The following is a 19227-nucleotide window of genomic DNA, read 5'->3' as shown; positions in this document are numbered from 1 at the left end:
GTATCCCTTCCCTTGGCAAAAGTCACAAATAACTTTTGCAAATGTCCCAAATTTTACATTGTTTTTTTTAAAACCTTGTACAACCTGCAGGTAAGTATTGCACACCTCCCTCAATGGAAAAAGCTGAGCAGGTAAGAATTGTGTAGAAACCTTACAACATGCTTCTTGAACGGGAGGTAATCCACAGCTGTTACAGTCAAATGTGGTGAGTATGACAGGGATACTTCACTATTTTTCCATTCATAAATGCACAGATAGAGAAGAGCATCCACTCTACCCATGCATCTTGTATGTGAACTGATGTGACCATAAAATGCAACCAAATCAGAGCAGTAAAATTTCACACCCACTTTCACTGGCATAAAACAATACACAAGGTGAAGGCCAGTAGCAAACTGGGAGATATAAAACCACTTATCTCAACACTTTATAGTTATTGCACGATGGTGTAGATAAGTGATCTGGCTCTCTTCAGGGCATCATTAGACTTGTAGCTGAAGTGGGGTTTATTAGGGTTTGTGAGTAACGTTTTGCAGGTCTGACTTCTTACGCATCCATAACCTTTACTCACATGAGCAGGAATGCAAAAATTTGTGTCATTAGTGATGCATTACAAGTAGCGATTTCCTCATACATCTGCTTTCAAGAGAGCTATTCCAGTGAAACAAAAATAACGCTACACTTGAGATTCCAGTAATGTTTGTGTGGGCACTTATAAAAATAAGATACTTTTCTTGTAGGAATACCTTGTACTGTACCTTCAGGTAAGTTTACGAAGTAACTGAAACTATTTGACTTCTGGCAAAGAAGTCTGCAAAGAGATGTTGAACCTGGGGAAAAAAAATAACCCGCAGGTATCCACACACATCTATACACAGAGGTTACATTCGAAAGGGGAGCTACAGTAGAAGTTTGACAAGACAGAATCCACAGAATAAATGGATTGAGCTACATTTGTAGTTGCTCTCTTTTTAATAAGATATACCTCCCAACCCAAGCAAGCAGTGTTAGTGCACATCAAAAGTAGATGCCCTGCTAAAGCAGAGTTAAACAGGTCACTTTCTCTTCCTTCTACCCACAGCAGGATTTTGACACCTTGTATTGCAAAATGACAAACAGTCTCCCAGGTTTTCTGCTGCAGATGCCAGCCAGAACAGTTTCCCTCCCCACCCCAATATGTAAAACGTGCTTGGGACCAGAACACCAATTACCCCCTGGCCAACCAGGAAAGGATTTTCTCATTCCCCTGGTGACTTCAAGTCCTGACAACTTAATTACTGTAATTGAAGGCAAATATTACTTGAACTCTACACATTTCTTTTATAAAATACGTTAGGCATAAAAAAAACGTTCCTTTGGTTAAGCTGAGGAGTTCAGAAGGTATGCATGATCCCAGAAAATAAGAACCTTGCTCAGAAACTCCTTTATTGATAAGAATTTTAATAACCATGGGCCACTGAACACAGAACTAACAGGGCATGGAGACAAGCAAAGAGGTGCCAACCTTAGAAAACCTCTCAGTTTAGGAAAAGCTTATGTGAAACCATAAATCACCTGGAAAGGCTGTTAAATGCCAAAAGTGTTCCCCCTCCCATGATGTACCTGTCCTAGTAGCCATGGGAACACCGCTGAACTCTAAACATGGGTTTTCTCTAACCTCTTGTCAGGAGACTCACCATTTATGCAATTCCTCCCCTGCTTGCCCCAACACACACATATCGAAGTTTCAAAGGAAAATAAGATATACATACTTAAATGTGTACTGTGTTGCTGCAACTTCTGAAAAGCAATTTATCAGACAAGATAAAAGACAGAAAGAAACGCTCCTGCTCCAAAGAACTGATGATCACGTAAAAGGAAAAGAGCAATCATGTTGTAACTGGTGGGAGGCCTGAAGGCTGGGCTTTGGAGGAGATACGTTTGTCCACACCATGAGTTCCAAAACTGCCAACAAAACTGGGCTGAGAAGATGAAGTTAAAAGGAGCTGGGAATACTGTCCTCTAAGGAATTGGTAGGATGGTCCCAAGCAAGAGAAAAGGACTGCTTGAAACATGGTGTTAAATGTGGAATGATTAAGAGGAAACAATAGGAAAATTCAAGGAGAGACTGGGAAGTGCACAGGAACAGATGAAGGTCAATTATAGCCAGAAGTCCCCTGTAAATATCATCTGTTTATGTAATTAGTTAAATGTATGGAAAATCATTTGAAGCACATAAAGCACTCTAAGCACCACCGTGGTTTTTTTTTCTGCCTGCTTTCTTCACTTGAGACACACAATGCTGATTTAATCGTTAAGTTAGTACACACAACTTAGACAACGAAATCCCGGTTCCCTTGACTCCTGCAGGATCAGGATTGCATCTCTAAGGCATCACACTTTCAGAGCACCTTTCAGCTACAGTTATTTGGTGAAGAAAAAAAATAGGGATTTGTGGTCAATTATAGAAACAATTCACATCACATTGTGAAAACAGTTTGGCAACAGTAGAAGTCCAAAGTGGAAAGTATTTAGACACCTCATGAAATCAAATGAGTTTGAAACCCAAATATCTTTGGAGATTTAAGACCTTAGGTTGAAGAATTAAAATCCAAAAAGAAAAACTGGATCTGCATGTTACTCTGGGAGGAAAAGTGAGATATAACCAATCAGCAAAGACAAAGGGTGCCAGTACATAAGCAACAGAAGCAGCTTGGATTAATTCAGTGAAATTTCCCTCCTCTTCAGACTGCAACTGTTTCTTTCTTAGCACTTAAAGCTTAGAACAGGGGAATCAAAAAATCTACTATACAGTCTCACATCTGCCACACACGAACTACAATTACTTAAGTAATTTCACATGCCTTTGCTTCCTCATTTGCAAATGAGGGGGTACTAATTCACAAGCAATTTTGATAGCTCAAATTCACAAAAATGCCACAAAAGGAGAAGTACAGAAGGGGTGAGCATAAAGGCAGAATAAAGCTAAACTATAATTTCAGTAGATTCTCACTTAAATTACAGAAAATGGGCTAGATGAAGTAAGTAGAGGCTAAACCTCTAGCCTGAGTTACAAGGCAATCACACGATCATTCATAGCTTTAAAATGCAACAACCCCTTTCTGCAGTCTGGCTGAACCACAGTGATTAGCTACTTCCTTGTTGAAAAACCGTAACAATAAGATTAATATAATCCGGTTCTGTTTCTGCTACTTCAGATCCTCACTGCAGAGGTGTGTTGGTATGACCCCCATGCAGTGCACAAAACTTGACAGGCAAGAACTGAGGGCATCCCTGTATCTTTCTAACCCAGGTCTAGCTGTAATGGGGAGAAGCACAGCAGATTATTCATGAAGAGTCACTCTGGAGCTTTGCAGACATTAAGGATGACAGAGTCTTGCTTTAAGGAGTTGACAAAGTTAAGTATGAGCATAAACATTTGGATTGGGATCAAACAGGCAAGAGAGTGAACAAAGACTTGTAGCATGATGAGTTTAAGCAGGATTAAAATAAATACATGCATAAATAAGGCCACATACCATCAGTTCTGAAGTTCAATTCTGGCATAAGAACAGGTACCCAGGAGGCTTTAATGTTTTCAATTTACCTGATTAAGATTGGTAAATTGCAGACAGCATCTTTTGAAGAACTAATAACAGACTTCCAATACAGAAAGGGCTGATGCAAAGGGAAAAGGGGACAATTTTCCCTGTGCTTATGAGGAAGAAGCCAAGCAGCAGCAGATGTAAATTACCAACATGCAACTTTGCTAGTAGGAGAAATCTATGAGTATGTATGTGAAGCCTCAACCACCACCGGCAGTCTCAACCATTGAAAGCAACTCAGACAACTATCAGGAAAGCACTAGGTAGAGTTAATCCTTGCTTGGAACGGAAAATGGAAGATCTGGACTCTAGAAACATCTTCCAGCCTTGTAAAGCTTTAAAAACTGAAACAGGGATACGATTTGACCTCCTGGTGATAAAAGAGGGTTTAATGGAAGAGATGAAAAGCAGGAACACTAAACCTGGAAAGAAATGGTAAAAATTCAGGTCACCTGCAATTTCCTTCTTTTGTTGACCCTGGTATTCTAATCACCAGCATACCTCACACAACCATACCAAGGTTTAATTTTACTGCTATTTATATCAAGTGCCAATAGAGCAAGGAATCCACTTATGGGAAATGGAAAGAAAATCCTGAATGTCTATAATACATGACATGCTAGCGCTTTTTAAAAAGGAGAAGTTCCAATTACTACAGAGAAGCACTTTCTTGTTTGACTGCATTAAAATAAATTCTGTGCTAGAGTACACTGAAAAATCAGCTGCTATCTTGCAGTTGGATATTAACTACTATACTCCACGTGAACTATCAGCTCTGTCTTTTACCCAGCAAGGACAAGGACAGAGGTTAGGAAGTAACTAATGGAAAGAGGACAGGGAAAAACCTTTTAAAAAAATCCAACTATTTTCTCCATGGAATTATGAAGATCCATTTTTGCAACACCTGCCTCCACCTGCAACTACGAAGGAAAGAGCAGTTAAGACTGCTCCTCTTGCAACTAAAAATGCCAAGGAATTTTACCGTAGTAAATCTCTGCTTAGAATAATTTTGGGTTTATTCACAGAATCATTGATTGGAAGTGACCTCTGGAGGTCTTTAGTCCAGACTTTGGCCTGGAACAGGACTACCGCCAACGCTGGACCAGGTCAGCTTTTTGTAGCGCAGTCATGGAAACCTCCAAGGACAGAGGTTCCACAATCCTTCTCGATACCTGTTCTGATGCAGCACCGTATCCTCGTGAGGATGTTTTATTACCACATAACAGCACCTGTTTCATTCTACTGTATAAATCTATAGGTGCTTGGTTTCAAAGTACATTTACATTGTATGCGCTGACTCAATTTTTTATTTTAGTTTTAAATTCCATGGTGATATGTTTCTATTAAAACTGCATTCAAATTCTCTTAGGCTGTCTTGTCTCTTATATTTTTGCCAAAAGCTCATCCCTCAGCAAATGGCCAATTTTAGCATTTTCCTTTATTCTTATAATTCACACATTATTACTGCTAAAATAGAAAGCCACCACCTCTCTTGCTGAATGTAACCTCTAGGTATCCAAAATGCCATTTGCTTGCCATATAAACAATACATTTTTACTGTCGTATGACGTACTGGATCCCAGCCTGTTTCTATCAATGAAATGGGAGCCATACAATAAACTGTAATAGTCAGCTGGGTTTTGCCTTCAGCCTGAAAACAACAGCTTAACAGGAAGCAAAAAGGTTGCAAAAGTGCAAGGGATTAAATTTTGGCCAGAGACTTGATTACAATGATAGCCATGGGGATTCATTCCAGCTGTCATTATCAGATCCTGGTCAGTCCTACAGTACGAACAGTTACAATACTAGCAGTTACAACACCTGTATTTCTAATGTCAGCTTGGGAACCCTGATACCGTGTCACACAGAGCACACAAACTTCCTCCTACTGTTCTTACACTTTTCAGGAAAAAAAAAGCACTCATTTAAGTTTTAGCAAACAAAGGCAGCAAGTAAAATCCATGAGCAGAAGGCAGCCTGTGAAAGGCTAAGGGAGAATACACACAGTGAGATAATGCAAAAGAGGTGCAGAAGACTGAAGGCACATAGAGAAAGAGTTAAAAAAATCAGCACACTGCACAGAAGAAAAATCCTTTTCATATCTTGAAAGAGAGACACTTAGATATCCTTGTGACATCTCATTTCACTCTAGCTACACTGCTGAGGCCAGCAAAATCTCTTTTCCTTTGCATTTCCTTGCAAATTACATCTGTGCATTAGACTGAATATAAACAAAACTAAAGGAAGAGATTTCCCCTAGGATCTCTCTATTGGCACGATACAGAGATCCAAACATAGTGACTTCATCTTCCCAGAAGCACCTAAATCAATTCTAACCGTTCTGTTCTCACCTTGAATAACAGAGGAAGTATGGTCCGGCAAAGCGAGCACAGGACTGGGAAGGTCACGTTTCCCAAGTTCTCTTCCCAGCTGGTGGGAAACCGTGGAGATGATGTTATTCCCTCCAGCTCTGGCACACGCTATCAAAGCGCGAAACATGCCGTACCAACTATATAAAACTCGCAGCAGAGCTAAGAGTTTCATCAAGTGTTTGTAAAGTGCTTTGAGATCCTTCAAAGAGGTATCACAGATATGCAAGGCACTATGCAAGTACTGAAATAACCCTGCTGTTCCACTCACCTGACAGCGCTATGTGGCTATGACACTTAACAGCAAACGGACACATCACAATTTTTGTCTGTTCTGCAATATACCCATATATAATCCAATCATCAAGAGACTCTCAAATATAATATTTTAAAAGAGCAGGCAGGACTATAATCAAATCAGTGCAGACTGGTCTTTTCATCCTGTACCCATACTCTAAATGTCAATGCCTTCAAATGTCCAGGACAGTCATGCCAGTAGTGTAGGTATTGTTCACGTGGCAGTAGTACTGCCAGGCACACTCAGAAGCAATGCAAGTCTTCTGCACATTGTTGTTTACTACTGTTGTGTCATTCCCTGGACACTTTTTGTTATCCCTTTGTAATGTGTGTGGAATAGGCAGCTGCTGATAATCCTTTCTAATCAGGACTGAGAAGACCAGACTTCTCGATTCTTGAGTTCAGGATTTCTTCCTATACCCCACAGATACAGAAGAAACTGAATGGACTACACGAGAAGTAACAAGTGGGCTGGGCCAGCCAAACTGTGAATACAAGCAAAGGTGTTAACAAGAGCTCTAAAGATTTCAGATGCCAAGATACGCCACTGAGAGAAAGGATGCAATAAAAATCATTGGAAGTACCCAGAGGAGAGGAAGGAGTTCTGGTAGCAATTCTGAGAGCAAGCACAGTCAGCATCACAGCTTGGCTTCTGGCAGAGGAAACTACATGTACTTTGAAATGCGAAAAATAACACCTGCTTACGAGAAAACTACACTTCTATCTCTTTTCTAATAATAATAAATGTAGAAAAGCATATATGTGTATAAATAAAGTGCTTCTAGGAGCATTTGAAGCAGATAATTTAAATGGCTAAACCTCCACTGCTTTCCCCTTCCCCTTAGAAAATGCTTCTCAAAAGGAAAATACACACTTGAAGCTCTTCCGCTTCTTTGCTCTGAGAGGTAATATGCTGAAGAGCTGATCCACGTATCAAAATCAAGTCAGACCTCTGTGGAAGGGTACAGACATTTCCTGTTTTTCAGCACAAGCAGTGGCCTAGGAGTTGCTGAGAAATACCTTGTGTCACTTTTTAGTCAGTTATTTAAGTGTGCCTTCATCATGACTTGGTTCCTTTTCTCTAAACAGGTGTGAAGAAGTATTCACAGCACAGGAAAATGAATCAGAACATTACAATTTAGAGCAGCATAGACCATAAATACCAGCAGAGCTCTCCTGCCTGAAAGCGTGCAGACTGAAAGACAGATGCAGAAAAACAAGATGAACAGCAAGAATGAGAACTGAAATCTGAAACACAACTGCACGGATGTGTATGCACATTTTTTTCTTCTCTCCTGTCTCTAAGTGTCTGAAGAAAAGTTTGTCTGAGGAAAGGGTTTTATTTTTCAAGGAGTATCAATCATGCAGTGTACCTACAGTTCATATGGATTTTATTCTCGTTTTCAAGAATTCACACAGTACAGCCCTGCAACTATAACCAAGCCAGGTACAATATCCCTGCAGCCTTCTTTCATAAATTTCTGCATTTTCTTCATTGCTGCCTTTAGTTTTGGTGCTTCCTTGCACAACTATTCTGACAAGTCAACCCCTCAGATCAATTCAAATTAGTACTCATCCTCTCCCCCCACAAACCAACCCAACTCTTCTATGCTATGCTTCATAATGCTACTCCGTTTTCAAACACAGACGTGTTTAACTAACCATATTGCCCATGTCCTACCTTACCCTTTTACTATCTGATATGTGTAACATCCTGCCCTTGTTCTGTCCATCATTTTATTGTAAGCTCTCTGGGGAAGCAATTAGCCCACATGTGAGCACTATATAACATAATTAACAAATAATAACCACCGAGAAATGTAGGCCAAAAAAGCAAAGTTATCAGAGCAACATTTCTGCAGAGACTTGTATTGTTCAGTACTCACTTGCAGCGTTAGCTTCCAAGTTCCTGGAGGCACGTATTATACTCCAAGTAGCATAAAAGCAAAGGTGAACACAGTGCTTTAAAGAAGATGTAAGATGTTCTGACTTTATTTGGATTTACAGGCTTTGCTATTTTTCCCACATTCATTGACATTACCAGTAGTCAGTATTTACACAGAACACTACAGTTAATAAATTTCAGAATTCGAGGTAAAAGGCTTATAATTTGGTTCTAAATTAACTTTGGCAACAAGAGTATCAAAGGAAGGGAAGTCAGGATGACTGTAACCATGAACAAGATGCAACACAAACTTCGTAAGTGACATCATTTAGTATGGAAAAACTGCTTGAGGAGGCAAGGACAGAACCTCTGTTGTTGGGTATTCACCGCCACACTCCACAACAGCTAGTAGGGAACAGCAGCAATTGTGGCTGTCCTAACAGGGAAAGCCTAAAAACTTGCTCTTAATTCAGCAGGAAACAAAGTATTTCCCATTCGTGAGGCTTCCTACTGTAGGACAGGTATTTCAGCCTCTTGCACACTTGCTAGAAAGTGTAGAGAGTCCTGGGTATCCCTTCAATGCTGTCTCTAACCCCTTGATACTGAAAAATAAGTCTGGCTGTTAAGGTGCCAAAGCAATTAGACAAAGGTTTCTAATAAGCCTGAAGTAGACTTGCCACTTCATGGGGACCTGGGGAGCTAAGGAAGCATAAAGAAGGATGAAAGAAGGGAAGAAAAGGAGAAAGGATCAGTTTGAGGTGGTTATCGGGATGAAGAAAGATGGCACTTGGGATGTACAGAGGAGGAATAATGGTCAGGAGAGAGAGAAAGTATGTGATTACATCTCCACATTTCTCATCCTTGAGTATGTTAGGCAACAGTGACTGTACTTGGCAATACTGATTTTAGATCCAGCGATAGCTGATCTTGTCTTGAAACACCAAATTAAGGTGGTCCCTACTGAGAACACGACAGTGAACAGAACATTTCAGCCACAAAACAGGTGGAAAACTTGTCATCAAGCTGTTGACACTACTTTATGGGTAATCCCTGGAGACTACACGTGCCAGCACGACCTATGCAGCCTTGTAGTCTGAGCAAGACAGAGCACGTATGCTGTGAGCTGTAGCAAAGATGCTAGCTTTTCATGGTCAGTTTGTGAAATCTGCAATCTTTGGCAGAACTTTGGCTCTATCAACCTGCAAAACAACTCATCTGTTTTAACCTATGTAAGCAAGCCATTTGAGAAGAGAATAGCTTAGATCAGCATGTACAGTATCTACATTATCAAGGCCCGCTTCAATGCCAAAGAAAATCTTAACTATCCAAGTGAAGAAGACAGGTCTTGTGCTTCAAAACTGATAGCCATATGATGTTGAGACAGTTTGTACCCTCACAGTCAGGGTCTTATCTCCACTTCTCTGCTCATAGGCAATCCAGCTCTGATATCCCAAGCATTAAAGGTGAAAACATTTAGTTTGTGTTTCACATCCATATCTATCCAGTCTGCTGTTGGGTTTACATTACTTTCCTCCCCTGAGAGTGAAAGAGCCTCACTCTCCACCTTCGAGCCTCTCCTCAGACTTCATTTCCTTTGGCTTGCTTTCCATAGCTGACCTTTGTGTTTCTGCTCCGCTTTTCTTGCCTCCCTTCGACTTCTGCACCTTGCAAACCATAGCCTTCATTTCACACCTACCTTTGCCATTTCCCTTCCTCCTTACCCCCCTTTTTTTTTTTTTTTTGATGGTTCTTTCTACAATTTTGACCTGGGTGAGTTTTAGAGACACACATGTCTTTCATTATGCTAAGTATTAGCTTTACGGTACCGCATAAAGATTTAGCGGTAATGTAAAAAACAACAATGAGAAAATCCCTGTGCCTGTAATTCCAAATAGATTTCCTAGGATTTTATTATTAACACTTTATGTAATGCCCTAAGGGGAGTGAAGTGCTCTATGGTTTCCCAGTGAACCACACAAAACACATAACCTGTGCCTCAAGGGACTTGCAGGTTAAAGCTATGCATGGGTACAAAACAATACAAATAATTGCCAGGTAGGCAATCCTGCAGGCAGCGCGCATGTTCCAAGCCGGAACGTCTCCTGGCACAGGAATGTTGCACAAGGAGTGGAAACGGGATGCTTATCACAGCTTAACAGCAAACCGCTCCAGGAATAAGCAGCAGAATGAAGAGAAGAGTCAGGAGGAAATGTCAGATTAAAGGAAAGACCAATTTGTTCCCAAAGTCTCACGCGGTCCTAATACTCTGTTGTCTACAGGTAAGCAAAGGCAAACAGTGTAAACCACTGCTGGTGTCTCCAGTCCCTCAGCCACATCGTGAGAAGCTGTTCCATTGAGAGGAAAGTGGTGCTGGTTCGGGTCTCAAATCCTTAGTGGAAGGCTTGGAGTAGTTCCCCTAGATTTTTTAAGTGTACTGAAGCAGAGAGAAAGCAGGTACCAGACAGCACAGAAATTTTTGCTTTATGTTGAGCACTAAAAGGGTGGAGAGAAAAGAGAAAAAAAGACCCTTGCCCAACAGACCTGAGTGGTCTAGCATTTAGGGAGGGGGCAGAAGCCTTAGAAGATTTTTGTTTACCCCCAGTTAGACTCTAGTGATCCACCCTTAAAAGCTGCTTTGTACTTTTGCTTTATCTCCTTTCAGTCAATCTTCCTACTACCCTGCTCTCCTTTCATTAGGTGAGCCCTCTGTCAATGCCTTCTGCTACCTGCAAAAGCAGCATGGTCCCTCCATCTTGAGTAGAGCTCCACCAACAAGTCAGCCAGTCTCAAATCTCGGCAGTGACTCAGCAATGCCAGCTCAGTTTTACTCTTCCTTTCATTACCCCACACTTAATGCCATAAGAAAAGCAGGGGGTGGAGCCACGGAGTTTTTAAAGAAGTCATTCCAAGCACAGACGAAGGTCACGGCTACTGCAAGATCTGCGCTACGTTTTTCATTTAAAAAAGGACAGTTGTAGTAACTCTAAGCAAAGCAACTTGGCTTCCTGTGGCTTTGCATCTTGTGGCTGGATGACCCCGTATCTAATGAAGTGCAAGTTCTGATAGAAGCTGTTCCTGTGGTTACGGCATTCATAACGGCTTTCCTCTGTCTGGATTCTCTGATGTCTAATAATACAGTTGAGCCCAGCTGGGAAAACAATTTGTCTTTCCTTTTTATGCGACTATTTATTTTCACAAAGAGTAGGAACTCACTATTTGTAAGGCTGCTGTCTGCCTATGTAATATGACTGAAATCAGTGAGAGAGGACAGAATAGACAAATGGAATAATCATATATGTTTAATTGACCTGGAAAACAGGCTTAAAATGAGGTAGCACTAAGTAGTGAAATGATAGCAGAAGAAATTCAGTGTTGATAAAGTAATGCACTTGGGTGAAAGATAACCTAACGTTACATAGTATAAAAATTAGGAAATCAGGACATATTTCAGCAGTCCATCCAGCCTTCTACTGCTATTGATAGTTCTGCACATCTAAAATGTGGTATACGTTAGTAGTTGGATGACTTTAAAAGCAGCACACCGCACAGATACAGGTTAAAAAGAAAATCCATGTAACGCTGATTAAAGAAGTCTGAAGTCCCCAACAGTAAAATGTGCCAGCACTGCTTACCATTACTGCACATTCATACTACCTTTAAACCAGTTCCTCAGACATGTCTCCTTCATGAGAACATGATTTATGCTAAAAAGCAGGTGTTGATTCAAGATGGAAGTGAGGCTCAATGAAAAATAGGAAAACAATAACGACAGCATAAACCACCACTAAAGACAATTTAGAGTAACGGGCTGATTTTGTGCTGAAGCAGATGAGAAGCAGTCACAGAGTCTATTCCACCACCTCTGCTGCAGAGGAAATCACCTCTGGAAAAGGGGCAATAACATACAAATGGAAGCAGTGAGGGTAAGGTGCAGATAGCAACCATTAACACGACTATTTTTGCAGCAATCAACACCTCTTGAAGAAAAAAAGAATCCATGCTAAGTCATAGGTGGTAAGAAGCCAACACATCCCTAAAGAGGGGGAATTGTTCAATTATTATTCTGGATATGAGCATTGCAAATGCAGGCACTAACATCCATGTTACAACCTGTTACCAACCGCAGCATGTTGAAGGGATTAAAAGCTAACGTCGTACCACCATTCCTCTTAAAATCCTGTGTCATGCCAGGGTCTTCCAGTTTCTCAGCTTAAATATCCATACACTTGCAACATCAGACCAACTTTGTTTGTTCCTAATGAAAGAGGTGATTCACTTCCCTTCCAGGAACTACACCGTAAAATGTTGATTAAAGTGCAAACTGCCCCCAAAATTTAAAGCAGAGGGAAAAAGAATACAAAGTGAGGTGTAAAAGAAGATGGGAGTCAAGGGGAAAATTGAAGCAGAGAATTCACCAGGAGGCAGAGATTTTATCAAAGCGATTGGTTCATTAGGCAGAAAATTTGACTGTGCATTAACACTGTACAGTAGTGTTTTTCGTTAGTGAGTTCTTCAGGGCAGACACCTTTGTCTTTATACTTGTAAAACACCAATTAGTATCTTGGGCAGACTACAAACAAATCAACATTAAAACAAAGCAGCGAAATAGAACCATTTGTATATCCTGTTATGCCTAGAGTCACTAGGACAGATTCAACTCTCTGGAGAGAGACCATATTCTCTTTTCTCTAATAGTCTTGCTTGTGTGTGCTGCACGGCTGTAGTAGTTAAAAAGCACAAACTTTGATTTATCTTTCTGCTTCAGTTCAGGAGTCCACCATAGGATGCCTCTCTGGGAATTCTTGTTACACTTCTCGAATATGTATATTCAACCTAGCTTTAAATTAGTAACAGTATAACTGCAGGAGCAGAGTCCTCTGAAAGCTGCAAAGCCCACCCAACGTTGCACAACCCAGCCCTGTGGCATCACTGCTTTCCCAACATGAAACTGAGGGTACCTCTTACATGTCCTCTGAAGGGCTATGGGCACATTTGGGAGCTGAAAGACTCCTGGAATGGTACTGGAGGACTATACAGGGTGGAAGGAGCCAGATCTGTCTCAGTCTTGTCCATACGGTCGGACTGCGAAGGGTTCCCTGCACTAACTATCTCCAGAAGTGCAAAGTGGGTTTGTCTTGGAGAGAAACAGCTCATTCACTTTGAAGCAGAGTTTAGGAGACAATTTACTTATGTGGATGACTGGTCACCAGTATCCATGAGGGAAAAGGAAGACCAAGTTATATCAGCAAAGGCATACATAGTAACTCAAGAGAACCTAATCCAAAGCCACCGCAAGCTTCCCTTTCAACCTGCCCTACCCAATACAGCATCTTCCCCCACCTCCCACACACACTTTCTAAACCAGAATAGCCATTTAATATTGTTTAACACCCTCAAATATGTTCAGAGGAAAGGCCAGACACAGCAAAAATCTGTTGATTTAGGGTCACAGTAATGGTTAAGATGCCACACTACAGATTCAGAGTCTGAGCCTTCCCCTGATTCATACTAAGGGCTGGTCAGGTTGTACTTGCTGTAAGTAGAAAAATGGTAATTTAGATTCATGATTGAAAAAAACTGAAAATATGCCAGCCACATCTCTGTCTGGCATGCCAGAAGCTATTAAAACTCTAACCAAGGCTACAAGCAGGAATGCATGATTTGGGGTTTATGATTCCTAGAGCAACGTTTATGTCAAAGGTTGGAAGAGAACAACGGTCTTATCTCCATGTTCTACTCCGTATGGTAAAGAAATAATGATCTTAAATAGTAGTGACAGATGCATTTTTTAAGAGTTGGAAAAGCCTTACCATGTTTAGTCAAGCACACAACAGACTGTGCAGAGTCTGTGGAGTTCATATAAGAAAGGCACCCATTTAGTGTTGTTTTTTTTTTTAAACACATCTGTCAAGACTCATGCGAGCAGAGCTGATCCCTCCTAGAGAAAAGGTCATGGATTTGATGAGCCCTTAAGGTCCTTTCCTAACTTACCTCCTATGAAAATAAACCTAATGGGTAGAAACACAGAAGAGAGGAATTAATAACTGCATCCGGTGAGTGCAGAATTGTTCCAGATCACCCTGCATCTTGTCCTGAGAAGCTCTGGTGGACAGCAGCTCGGTTACAGAAAAGACTGAGATTTAGAGATCTCATGAAAGAGTTAAATATTCAAACAGGTAACATCTGAATTTTGAAAGAATTTGGCCACCAGAACTACTTCCCTGCAACAGTTACAAGAAGCTGCTGCCAATGTTAACATAAGAAGGCAGATACTGACAGGTTTTTTTTGCCCAGTCAGATGCCGGTATTGACACTCATTTAGACAAGCCAGTACAAACATGCATAAAAGGACATTTTCTATAGCAACGGCTTCTCAAGTAACTAAGGAATTTACCGACAGTCATGAAATCTCTGGCAGGCGGGTGGAAGGCGGTGGGGTTAGCTTCCCAAATGTCCTGGGGCACGGAAAAGCTGATGCGACTCACGCAACAACGGTTCCTACCACGCTGCTGAAGCCTGGGTAGTTTAAGAGATGAGTGACAGCCTCACCGAGCTGTGCAATATGCAACAGGAGTTACTGAAACCTGGTAACGTGTCCTTTCGGATGGTGGCCAAGTGATGTGGAGGATGGGTGATAAATTACAGTTGCAGGTCAGGCTCCTCATGAGAGGACAGAAGTTTTTGCGGCATCAACAGCTACTTGAATTTTTCTTTAGATTGAAAAGCAAACGGCAAGTTTCCTCACACAAGAGTTACTGACCAGTTGTTAAAGCAATAAATAGTATCCCTTCTATGGGAAAGCCTCAAAATGCTTTATCAATGTTAGATCTAAACAGGAGCAAACTATTGTGAAAAAGGGAACCTTGCAAAGAAACACAAGTAACAAGGTACGAATAATGAAGGGTGGGTAGAATTACCATCCAAATTTCTGGCTCTGCATTTTATGCCCCAGTTCACAGCACACCATCTAACCAGACACAGCAACTCTTTGCTAGTGCAGAAGGTAAAACTGATTCAGAGGGAGGAAGCTGATCTAATTTTGCCAAGTCTAGGGGAAGGGTGAGCTGTGCACAAGGTGCGGAATGTTCCCTTGCAGACTGGGATCTTCACACCCAGTGCTCAGACCAGTTTCCAGTTTTCCTGTCTTGAAGAAAAGGGGATGTGGGTGTAAGCTTGGAGCTGAACTCCCAGCTTCGAGCTGCTCTGCTTTTCAGAAGACTGGCATCGGCATCCCTATATTTGGATTTTGCATCTGAAACTGTCGAAATTTATGCCTTTAGTCCATCACTAGTTTGAAGGCAGAAGAAAAACCTTAGTCTCAACAAATTTAATCTGGTCTCAGATTCACAGCACTTCAGAAAAAGATTTTGCAACTTTCACCAGCAGTTCTGCTTTTGTCTTTAAAGCAGAGCTGAAAACAATACAAGTCCTGGAGAGCTGATAGCCATGTAAGAAAGACAACGTGAAAGGTTCCAAGATGATTTTTTAAATACCAGAAGAAAAGGTCTGGATAGGTAGCTGACAGTCTGCTACAGATGACAGATTAGCCAATTCTACAGGGTACAATTTGCATCTGATTCATGGGGACTGGAAGAGAACTAGAAAGTTGAGATTATAATGAGATTAATCATACGACTCTAGGGATCCCATTCATCCCACTGCTGAAGGGTCCTAGAGCCACTTTGTACTATCTGAGCCGCATTTAGGAAGTTATTTGGGGTTCACTGGGACAGAAACATATCTGATTGGAAGGAGGGAAGAGATAAAAGTTTGCTGGTTTTCCAATCAAAGCCAGCCCATATCAAAGTTATATGACCACGAGCTGAGATTAAGGACTGCAGTAAACCTCAAATTCCAGACTAGAGCTGAAAAGCTTTGAGATTTAATGCTAATAATTCATACAGCTCTCAAATTTACCAGGAGTGACTGTTAAAAAAAAAAGTAAAAAAAAAAAGTAAAAAAAAAAATCAATCAATCTGGAGGAACCGTTCTGCATCCTGAAACAAAGGGAAAGGATGAGATCATACCTATTTCTTCAGCCTTGGTGAGGTCTCAAAGTTAACATATGAAACAGATGAGGAGACTCGCATTAGCGAGGCATGCCAATGTCACAGCAATAAATAAATGTTCAAATAATAAGGCTGCACCTTCAGCTGATGTGGCAGCAAACTATACTGCTGTCAAACCTGGGCAAACCGCATGAGCCCCAGGATCCATGGGTAATTGAAGATCTGGTGCCACACATACCTGAAGGTAGACTTCAGAGCACAGGCACTATATAAAATGCTAGGTTGCCAGGCAGGCAGTTAATTAGAAGAGAAATACTGTGCACTTCCAAAGTCTCTTTCCCAGTGTGATCTTCTGTGTTGAACTTGGCATTACCATAGAGTTCTTGGGCTGTTCTACCAATATGGACAACAAGGCCCAGAAAGCAGTGAAGCAGTTTGTCCCAAACTGTACAGCATCGATATTTGATGTGGGACTCCTGGTTTTGTTCCTGGATTTCTCTTCCTGAGCTTTGGCCACCGAGATGTATTTCCACATGTGGCCAGAAAAGCTGCAAGCTAGGGCTTCTTGTGCCTCTTTCAATAGCAAAAATTATGAATGAAATCTAACTATTAAGCATAACAGAAATGAGCCAGTCTAACCAATTCATAACTGTGTTGCTATTTTTCTAAGAATTGGTTACTAACCTAGAGTCACAGCACAGACCCTGGCTAGGATCCTGAGGTCCAGTCACACCGAGGCTCAGGCAGTCCTGGTGGAAGGTTCTCTTTGCTCCAATTCACATTCCCTTTGACTTAGACCCTTCATTTCTAGGTCACGTAAAGACAATACATAAAAGAAAACCTCTGATGTTCGTCTATAAAGACACTCACTGTCCAAATAACCCCTTCTTTGAGGACAATTTTTGTCTGACCTTTGTTCCAAATCTGATAGCACAACTCTGATTTTTATAAAACTCTCTTAGAAAAAACCAGATAACTTAAAAAAAAAAAAAGGCCAAAAAACCAAAACCCACCAAAAACTTAATTCACCTTTTGGTAGAAGTCTAAACAAACAACTAGGAGTCATGCTGAATTTATGCCCTTTGGGGAAAAAAAAACCCTACAAAACACTACAATGTCTACAGAGATGTCTATTGACCCAGCAGTTATCAGAAATGTGGTGGGTTTTTTTTTTTTTGTTTTGCTTTTTTTTTTTTTTTCTGGCACAAAAACAGCTTTCTAAACAGCCAGTGACCCACTTTCACCTAGCTGGCCTCTGAAGTTGAGAGAAGATTCATACCCTCTAGACGTTAGAGGCTCTGTTTGAAGTCACTGCTGTCAGGAGATGGTCAGTTTACGTCTCCTGTCCTAGGACAGGAAAAGGATGCACTCTCAGCTCCATGTGTTGCAGTGAGATAAGCACAAAGATTTCTGTCCTCTGCCCTTATCAGCTTTTCCTGCTACTCTCCAGAACAGACACCACCAAGACTGGCAGTAAAAATTAAACTTGCTTAAGCAAAAGGAAAAAAAAAAGAGAGAAAGAAAAAAAAAAAAAGACTCAAGTATTTCTCATAACTGTAATTCAAAAGGTTGAAGTCTTGGGAAAAATTTCATGTTAGGATTTTCAGGAGCACTGAAAACTACCTAAAATCTTCTGCATCCTCACTATAAACTGATCTCCTCCACCAACACACCCAGGATGACTTACATTTTAAAACATCTCACTAGTTAAATAGCAGTCTTACAATACATGAAAGATAGAAATATTCCCCTTTCAAATAAAACCAATTAGCTGGCAAAAGGACAATCCTTGCATATGGAAATTATGTTGATAAATTAAAATTTTTCTTCCATGGTTTCCTTTGCTTTTCATTCTCTCTCTGCTGCTCCCTCCTTCTCTTTATGTTACTTCTGTCCTTCCACCTCAGTTTCTTAGTGTGCAGAAGACAGGCTAGACAGAGCCTCCAAGGACCTTGGTTTAGCTCCTATCTTTCCATCACCCACCCACATATGATTTAATTTATGGGTGCTTCAGTCTCCACCCTGTATAAAACTGGTGTTACTTCTTGTTAAAACATTGTCACCCACACGTGAGATGGATTCAACATCACAGTAGCACGTTGGTCCAATAAAGGGATTTTACAAAGTTAAAGGTTTCTTTCTAATCTTGTGGAAGACATGGTTGTGCTCCCCAAATTCTCCTCAAATACTACTCTTGTAGGTGAGCGGCATTGTCAGGATCATACATCCATGCCTATGCATGTATGTTGTGTTTTTGACATCTACTGACACAATCAGTTTCACCTTCCAGGGATGGTGCAAACTGCCTGTGCAGTGCAGGTCCAGGAATCAGACCCCTCTGGCTTTACACCAGTCGTCCAAGTGATAGCAAGTGGCATTGACATTCATCATCCCAACAAGACAGATATACATCCCAAGTGCCCCTTTAACACATCAACAACACTTTAGGAGGCATCCTCAGCTAAGGCTTGAACATATAGGTGATAAATAAACCTTCCAGATAGAAACCAAGTTCCCAGTCTCTCTACAAAGCCCCACTTTGACCTACCAACATATATAAAAACAAATACCGTTTAGCATATACCCAGATATCACAGCCAAATGGCATATTTCAGAAACATCAGCAATTGCTCTTCTGCTCCTCCTCAGCCCTCAATATACATAGTTATTAAAATTATGGCAGTTGACCATCTATTATTGCCTTTCTGAAGTACCAAACCCCAATCCATTCTTGCCCACAGAAAGAAATAAACCAGCACGGTCATTTTATACATTTAAACAATTTTAGAAAATACACCACATTTAATTGCAGCAGTTATTAAATACACATCCTATAAGTCATGGGGTGCCATAAAAATAGGGGGGGAGAACTTCATTCATATGCAAGGTATCACTGAAAGGCATGCCACAGGAAAGCCCTTGAGTAGTTCAAGACTTCAGACTTCTAGACTCACTTGGACCTGTTGGAGCAGGTCCAGAGGAAGCCACGAAGATGATCAGAGGGCTGGAGCACCTCTCCTAAGAGGACAGGCTGAGAGAGTTGGGGTTGTTTAACCTGGAGAAGAGAAGGCTCTGGGGAGACC

At 41.0% G+C, this 19227-nt stretch overlaps 1 protein-coding gene across 2 annotated transcripts in view; it reads right to left on the bottom strand.

Moving 5' to 3' along the window:
- PINX1 (PIN2/TERF1 interacting, telomerase inhibitor 1) overlaps window positions 1-19227 on the bottom strand; it is a 62185-nt gene that overhangs the window by 3753 nt on the left and 39205 nt on the right. The window lies entirely within an intron of this gene.

The sequence above is a fragment of the Haliaeetus leucocephalus genome, unplaced genomic scaffold (assembly GCF_000737465.1).
Source record: "Haliaeetus leucocephalus isolate CR32 unplaced genomic scaffold, Haliaeetus_leucocephalus-4.0 Scaffold871, whole genome shotgun sequence".
Classification (NCBI taxonomy): domain Eukaryota; kingdom Metazoa; phylum Chordata; class Aves; order Accipitriformes; family Accipitridae; genus Haliaeetus; species Haliaeetus leucocephalus.
Note: the sequence above shows the minus strand (reverse complement) of the source record. Positions and strands in the feature narration are given on the sequence as shown.